This window comes from Engystomops pustulosus, chromosome 1 (assembly GCF_040894005.1).
Source record: "Engystomops pustulosus chromosome 1, aEngPut4.maternal, whole genome shotgun sequence".
Lineage (NCBI taxonomy): Eukaryota > Metazoa > Chordata > Amphibia > Anura > Leptodactylidae > Engystomops > Engystomops pustulosus.
The window spans coordinates 111,959,352-111,968,203 of NC_092411.1; the positions used below are offsets into that span (position 1 = coordinate 111,959,352).

The 8,852-nt window shown below is 37.7% G+C and overlaps 1 long non-coding RNA gene across 1 annotated transcript; it reads left to right on the forward strand.

The window, feature by feature from the left end:
• The first annotated feature begins 850 nt into the window (after positions 1-850).
• LOC140082506 (uncharacterized) lies at positions 851-2,709 on the forward strand. The gene is made up of 2 exons (XR_011849927.1): positions 851-966; positions 2,479-2,709. It is a non-coding gene; the product is annotated as an uncharacterized lncRNA (long non-coding RNA).
• Positions 2,710-8,852: the final 6,143 nt, after the last annotated feature.

The window sequence follows — 8,852 nt, forward strand, 5'->3', positions numbered from 1 at the left end:
AATTTGTGTCCTCAAATTACTATTCAAAATATGGTTAAACTAATTCCCTGGGGGGAAAACCTTACCACAGAGTTTTATTATTTGTGCGTTCACATCACGTAGAATGAGCCTAAGAACATCAAACAGGAAAACCCACATGGAATAAATTAGGTCACTCATGTTACAGCTTTCAGATCTCATAATGTGTGGCTTGTGGTTTTGTCATGTGTTTTAGATCTGAGGAGTTGGCTGATGATTTCCTAAAATACCACACTGCCCATGATCTTTAATGCACCTCAAGCATTTCAATTTCCAATCTGGAATTGATCATGCATACTTTTAAAATGTAGGCCTCTTCATTTAATTGCTATGAAACATTTTTGTGGCATGTCTAAAAATGGTTTAATTATTTATGTGCCCAACAGTAAATATTAAATGTACAAAGAGTAGGAAATGTTCCTTTAATGTACTTGGGAAATTACATATTTTGGTTTTGATTAATCTGGCTTTGGTGAGCTGGAATCTTATTGACACCAGTGGAGAAATCCATCAGAACGTTTTATATAATGTCTTAACTCATTAATTTATAGTAAGTAATAGTAAATTAATTTGTCCAATGTCTAATGTGGTTTTAAACTCTCATAACTTACTCTTATGTGTATACTTAGCTTTTAAAGTATGAGTGTAAGACAGAGAAATATATTTATGTAGGTAGCGTTGTAGACTATTGCTATTTATAAGATTAAATTATGTTATATAGGGGGAAATATATATTCTAACATTGTAAACCGGAAGACATGTGAGACCACGCCCACTTTGTCACATGATGAGGAAAGATCCTGTGACATAACATTCCGTTACATGACCTTTATGTTTCAACACCCTTATAAGAATAAGGTGACCAAGGTCACCAATAACTACAGTGAAGAGACTTGCGTTACAACATAGTCATATTGTTACATGTTGTATACATGTTAACAACACCAGGTAAATATAAAATAAATGACAACATAAACAAACTGTAAATTAGTATGCCAAAATCCTGATCCTTGAGCAAATTCATAATTATAGGTATACAGGTGGTCCCCTACTTAAGGACTCCCCTCTGCCCACTGTGACCTCTGGTGAAGCTGTCTGGATGCTTTACTATAGTCCCAGACTGCAACGATCATCTGTAAGGTGTCTGTAATAGAGCTTTATTGACAATCCGTGGTCCAATCACAGCAAAAAAATGTGAAACTCCAATTGTCACCAAAGCAAAAAAGATTTGTCTGGGTCTGCAATTAGAAAATATACAGTTTCAACTTGTATACAAATTCAACTTAAGAACAAGCCTATGGAACCCATCTTGTATGTTATCCGGGGACTGCCTGTACATGTATTTTAAGTATCTAGTACACTTTTCTGGATGATATCATGCATGCCCTGTCCCAACCTCTTTTTGGACATTGGAGCTTTTGGGTACAACGGACACAGTACTAGTAGTGTTAACTAGGTAACAATCCCTAAAATGCTTAGAGGCTCCTGAAATAGCATTGGGGACTGAAATTATCTTAGTCCCTCTTAGTAGATCTGTAAATGTGTTTTGCCAGGTCAGGCCAGTTAAATCCAGGTCTTATCTGGCAGAGAGTTCAGCTATTGTCTCCACTTATTCCAACTGGTATGTTCTCGCTGCCGTCTGCCCAGTTCCCTGACCCGTCATGCCAAAAAATGGCAGAGAAGGCATAGTGGATTCTCCAAAACGTTTCTCTAATGTTTAAACTTTGAACACACTATTTTGGGAAAAGATTTCTTAGCCCTTTTTTGCAAAATGAAGGTAAGCAATGTCACATCTTTCGAAAAATGTAATAGTAATGTGGCCAATAACTTGACAATTATTGGCCAAATTTTTTATAGAATTGTCTAGTAAACAATAGTTACTGACTTCAGTCAAATTTGCAAAAAAATTATGATCTCCATGACAAGGGAGGTTGCTCAAGTTTGAAGGGATTGCCTCCTTAGTAACCACTACATTTATATAAACATGTATTATGGGTTCATTTTTATGCTAGAATAGTTAAGTAACTCAGCTCACCTCCAAGTTCACTTACCTGAAAGTGACAGCAATATATTGTGCCCATAATTTGCTTTGCCCAATACATTTGGATTAACACAATGAATTTCGAGTATAGTTTATATAATAAATCTCTTATCTTATTGAAATATATGTGAGCACTCACAGTTGACAGTGCTACAACATGGACTTGTTTTGCTGGTCTATATTGTACGCCATGTGCCACTGTGCGCCTTCATTAACTCTATGCATGACATCTAATTGTACATTTTCCTGTTCTATTTTTTTTTATCTTTTGAACATTTGCCTACATACAGTAATTACATTGTTAGTATGTTTATTGCACAATAACTACTTCATATTTCTTCAAGACTATTTGGAAACATTTTCTATAAAATTCTCATTTAATATATTATTTATTTCTATATAATGTGTATTTTTTACAGGGGACAGAGCTTAGCACTCCTCTGTGGTTTTTAGATTGCAATTGAATGTATTTAAGCAATAGTATAATACAAGAGTAGAGGAAAAGCACAATGTCATGGAATACACAGCATAGAAATGTGAAGATAAAAGCGAAGCAGGAGAAAACATTTGGCTTCCAACCAAAAGCTTAAAATCAGGGAACTCTTAAGGAAATTGAAAACAGATACAATAAATCTTACAAACAAAATACAGCAAGTTATAATATAAATTACTCATAAATCCATTCTTGTAATTCATGTTTTTCTTAAAAAGGTGATGGTGCATTGCAGAAAAGAAAATAAAACACAGAGACCCTGGAGCTGGAGAGGGTCAAACGTAGAGCCACAAAAATGATAAGGGATATGGAGGGTCTCGGTTATGAGGAAAGATTAAAACAACTAGATTTATTTAGTCTGCAGAAGAGACGACTACGAGGTGACATGATTAATTTATTTAAATATATGAATGGTCCATACAAAAAATATGGTGGAAAGTTGTTTCAGCTTAAATCAAATCAAAAGACGAGATGGCACTGTCTCCATTTGTAGAAATCAAGGTTTAATCACCGGAGGCGACAGGGCTTTTTTACTATGAGAACTGTAAATCTGTGGAATAGCCTGCCTCATGCTCTGGTCACAGCAGGGACAGCAGAGAGCTTCAAGAAGGGTCTAGATGCCTTTTTACACCTAAATAACATTGATGGTTATGTTATATAGAAATGTTTCCCCTAAATCCCGTCCTCATCGAATTCCTTCCCTTCCTTGGTTGAACTTGATGGACAAGTGTTTTCACCTGTTAAGCTATAGGCTGGTGTAGGCAGCCCCATGATTCCCAATGTTTACATTACAACAATTGCTCCCTTGTGCCCTGTTTATTGCCTACTTTTACATTTTTCGTGTATGGTATACAAGAATAATTACATCTTTCAAGCTACATCATGTTGTTCTCTGATCTACAAAACTAGAGATATGGGCAGGTAAATTCATAGTTGGGAATATAGACTGCAGATAAAGATCCAATTCCCACTTTTTTTTAACTGCACGTATCTCTAGTTCTATAGCTCACAGCACCACATACCTAGGTACTATAGAACCCAAAATGTAGGCATCTGAGCGGCTGAGAGATGGCATCAATTTTGGTTTCATAGAACATAGAACCATGATTCTGGTATCAGATTAAAGAGAACCTGTTACCCCAAATAAACCCTATGGTTTAAGTTTGGTCTGGCGTTCAGAGGGCTTTGTAGTGCAGTGTTAGCTATCTTTATTGGTATGTTCCGATAAATCTAGTGATTTAACACTGCTATCACTGGGGTAGGGCTAGGAGTAGGTATGGTTTATTCGGGATGACAGTTCCTCTTTAAAGAAGATAATCTCATCTTTCAAAATGTGTAAGGCTTGTGCTTCTCTGAGTTACAGAACCCAATATACAGGCAGTTAAAGACACATAATGGAACTGGATCTTTATCTGCAGCTTGTGTTCCCAACTATAATTTTACCTGCCCATATCTCCAACTCTGTAGCTCACAGAACCACCTGATATCATCTGCTACCATGGTTCTAGCTGTTGTAGAGCCCAAGATCAGTAAAGCCAGAATCATCCCTGGCAGTTTCCTGCTCAAGGAATTCTAGAAAGAATATGTTAAACCCTACTTGAGGGTGCTGATAGTTTAGTGGAGTAAAAGTAGTTGACAGGTTCTCTTTAAAGAAAATCTGCCATCAAAATCAAGTACGATAAACCAGGGGCACTTATAGGTGCAGGCACAGTGACTGTGGTTATCTTTTTGTTTTGTTTTACTGCATCCCCCTCCCACTCTGCTCACTCAGCACTTCCTCCTCCCTCTGCCTGATGTCATCTCACTGCAATAGCAGAAAATGTTTCAGCACACAGTAGGAGGGGGAAGTGCTCTTTGCAAACTGTAATAACCTGTGAATCTGCAGCATGGAGGGGCTCTGGCAAGAGCTTCAGGCTGATTAGCATTAAAGTTGATTTTAGAAGGAAGGAGGCCATGGATAACACATATAAGGAGCAGGGGCGTAACTTGAGGAGGTGCAGAGGTTGCGGTCGCACCAGGGCCCAAGAGGTTTAGGGGGTCCTTATGGTGTCACTTTCCCATATGAGAAGACTATTACTAAACACCATACATTACAGTCGGGGGCCTGGTATAGACTTTGCACTGGGATCAGCTTCTAGTTAAGCCACTGATAAGGAGAATACCACAGATGTGGTGCCTGGATATATCAGAAAATGTATCTGGTTTATCATGCTTGATGCTCCCCAAGTAAGGTTTACACAATAAAGATCATTTAAACCCCTTACTTTACAATGTTACTCAGTTTTATTGCTGTTCTAGCTCCTATCACTCCCTAGGTTGCTCAGTGTAAAATTCCAGGGTGTGGGCGAGGACTCTCTAAGCAAACACATCATGATCCTTCTAGTTCTGTGAGCTGACAATGTGGTTAGATTATCAGAGTAAAGGTGTAAAATCATTTAGCTTCTGACATTGTACTAACACACTAACACATAGAAAGAGAGATGAGACAGATGAGAGATCCATGAGATGCGTATTACACAGAGGCATGAAAGACAGAGGCTGACAGACTTTTACACTGTGAGCTCTGCTACATCTCTGTTCTCACAGATATTTGCCTGCCTCCCCCCTTCCCCTGGATCATTTATCTTCTTGTAGTTTGTACTTTTCAGCTTCTTTCTGTTCACAATGTGTTTTCTGAGTCTGTGTGAGTGTCTGTGAGCTTTGTGCTAGACTGCAGGGGTCGGGGCTATAGGTACAGAGAAGAGAGAGAGACAGAAATCTCAGCTGCATGGCGTCACACAGAAATCCAAGATGGCGGCCCGACCATAAAGTCAGAAGTTACAGGGACGTGTCTAGGGGCAACTGAAATTGTGTACAGCAAGACTGATAGAGACAGGTTGGAATTATATCTGGGAAATGCTGTATTTTTGTTAATAACAATGAATAAGAGAATGTGCTATTTTGTTAACTTGAGTACATTTAAGAAACTCGTCTTCATGGGAATACCCCTTTAACCGTAAAGGAGTCTTCCATCTCCACCAAGTGTTAAAATCTGCTGGCAGCATGTTGTAGAAAAATGCACAGGGATTTCCAGCACACCAAGTGCATGGCCATTAGGCCACTTCCAAGATATTCTCAATTTAATCTATATTCTATCTAACTGCTTCTATCTAAGTAGTTGGTGTACCAAGATCATGCCTTTGGCACCCAGAGCACTGCTATTCCCCCCAAATTGATTTACATTTTCTTCTAGTGTCTTCCATTGTTGCAGAACGCAAATCTTCTGCAGGGTAGTGCTATAAGTATACCAGTACTCTGAGCACTAAGGAAACAACCAAATGCACCATCTGCATTTGTATTAAAATGGGAATTTCTAGAAACAGCTTAATGGTCAGCATTAATAAAGAAATTTTAGAAATCATAGTCCATTTCTGTACAGTAAGTTACCAGCAGATTATAAAGTTTTGTGAGAGGACAGGAGTGCTAGACCCTCTTTTACAGTGGGAATGGAAAATAATTAGAACCCTTTACATTTTTTAATCTTTGTTTTATTGCAGCTGGTAAAGTAAAAAAAAAATCTTTTTTGCTCATTAATGTACACTCTGCATCCCATCTTGACATACTATTTTTGCTAATTTATTAAACATGAAAAACTGAAATATCACATGGTCATAAGTATTCAGACCATTTTCTCAGTATTGAGTGGCAGCACCTTTTGAGCTAGTACAGCCATAAACAGGGGCATAGCTAGGATAGACAGGGCCCCATAGCAGACTTCTGAATGGGGCCCCCCTTCTCGTTTTAAACTTCACACTCACATATTACACTCACATATAAACACACACATTTATATACCTATATCTACATTTATATACCTATATACATAAACATACAGTTCTTACACACACATTTATACACTCTTACACACATCACATATACACACATACAGTGCCATATACAAACTTACAGCATATATATAATGGTGCATGTTACCTTTATTCTTTATTGTCAGGTTGGATGACAGGCCCTCTGTGACACTGTGACACTGTGGGCCCCATAGTGGCTGCTATGGCTGCTTCCATTGTACTTACGCCCCTGGCCATGAGTCTTCTTTGGGAATGATTCAACAAGTTTTGCACACCTAGATTTGGGGATCCTCTGCCTCTTCCATGCAGATCATCGCCAGTTCCCTCTGGTTGGATAATGAATGCTGGTGGCCAACCATTTTCAAGTCTCTCCAGAGATGCTCAATTAATGCTGCAACAAGGATGCTTCACTGTTAGGATTGTATGTGGCAGGTGATGAGCAGTCCCTGGTTTTCTCTACACATTCCATTTAGAATTAACACCAAAAAGTTCAATCTTTGTCTCATTAGACCAGAGAATAATATACCTGTTTGCAGGCTTTCATATGTTTAGCAATGAGGAGAGGCTTCTGTTAGCACACTCTACGATAAAGCCCTGACTGGTGGAGGGCTGCAGTGATAGTTGACTATGTGGGACTTTCTCCCATCTCCCTACTGCATCTCTGGAGATCAGCTACAGTGATCTTCAGCTCTTCTACCATAATTGCTTATTTTGGCTGGATGGCCAGGTCAAGGAAGAATTGTGGTCATCCCAAACTTCTTCCATTTAAGGATTATGGAGGACACTGTGCAGTTTTAGCAATCTTACATAGTGCAGAAATGATTTTGTAACCTTTGCCAGATCTGTGCCTTGCCACAATTCTGTCCTTGAGCAGTTCCTTATACCTCATGATTTTCATTTGCTCGGATATGCACTGGGAGCTGTGAGGTCTTTTATAGACAGTTGTGTGCCTTTGCTAATGGAGTCAAATCAATTTAAAAAAACACAACTGGACTTCCACAAAGGAGGAGAATCATCTCTAGAAGGATCAGAAGGAAATGGATGTGAGTTAAAAATCAGAGTCAAAGCTAAGGGTCTGAACAGTTTTTATTGTTTAATAAATTAGCAAAAATATCTACATTTCTGTTTTTTTCTGTGAAGATAGGGTGCAAGTTATACAATAATAAGCAAAAAAAACCTTTTTTTGATATTACCAATTGGCAATAATAAAAAATTTACCGACTGCGTTCAAATCTTATCTTTGTGCTAAATCAATTTCTTTATATTTCTTATTAGTGTGTCACTTTATTTGTAACAGATTTCCAAATGCCTTCCACATACATAGAATTACATAATAAAATTAGAATAGATTATTACAAAACTATATATCAACTAATATGCCAGGGGCTGGACTGATAAGCTGAGCCCGTGCCCGTGCAGGCATCAGTTATAAGTAACATTATATACAATTTTGTTGATTAGAAAATACAACCCACAGCTCAGTACCTTCTATAGCTATTTAAATTATTAAGTGTTTTAGCTATTAAAATACAGTAAGGCAAATGCAGTAGACCAAATTCTTAACATGGCTGTATCCCAAAATATATTAAATGTCTTGGAAAAACTTCTCACATTTAAATAAAGACATCCTTTTAGCTGTGACTGGTTAACCAGCCTGAAAAGTTATTATTACTCCAATTAATAGCTTTTCACCAAAAGAAGTTGAACTCTGGAGTTATAGAGGTCACTTACTTATATTCTAGATAGAAGGTCTCCCTTAGGAACAGAGGAAGTGTAGCTTTAAATAGAAAGGTTATTAGTCCTAGACAGGAAACATCTGTAGAGTATGTGAATTCCAGACTACCTGTAGCAATCACTTCCTAAGTACAAAGACTAACAGGACCCCAAAGTAAAGCATGTCTGCAATAGATTTTCTTGTGTCATAAACTTCTGGACGTTCATGCTAAGTTGTGAAAGTCGGTGAAGATTTATTTGAATATCCACTTAATTTTTTTCCTTTTTTTTATCCATTTACTTCTAATTTTTGTAGTAAAAATTGTTTAAATAAACGGAATTATGTATACTTTTCAAAACTGAAATCCCAACACCAAGATGGAAAAGTTATGGAATTCTAGAATCCACAGGATTGATGGAAGTTTTAATGTTATACAAAAACTGTAGTAAAAATATGAGTGTTTAAATGTTTCTATCTATCTGTCCTGCCAAGAATGCACACATAATATCAAGGTGCCATACTGGTGATTCCATGACCAAATCAATGGGCATGTATCTGGAATGAACACATGCACATTATCTTATTAAGGTCTATCTGGCTATCATTCCATTCCAACCTTCCATGCCATGCTGCTGTACAACATGATAGCCTCTGACAGCCTCTGAGTCCAACAGAACCCCTTTAGTGGAACAGCTAGTGAATATCCCAATGTGTTAGCATCGTCTAATGGTCCTTGTAGAC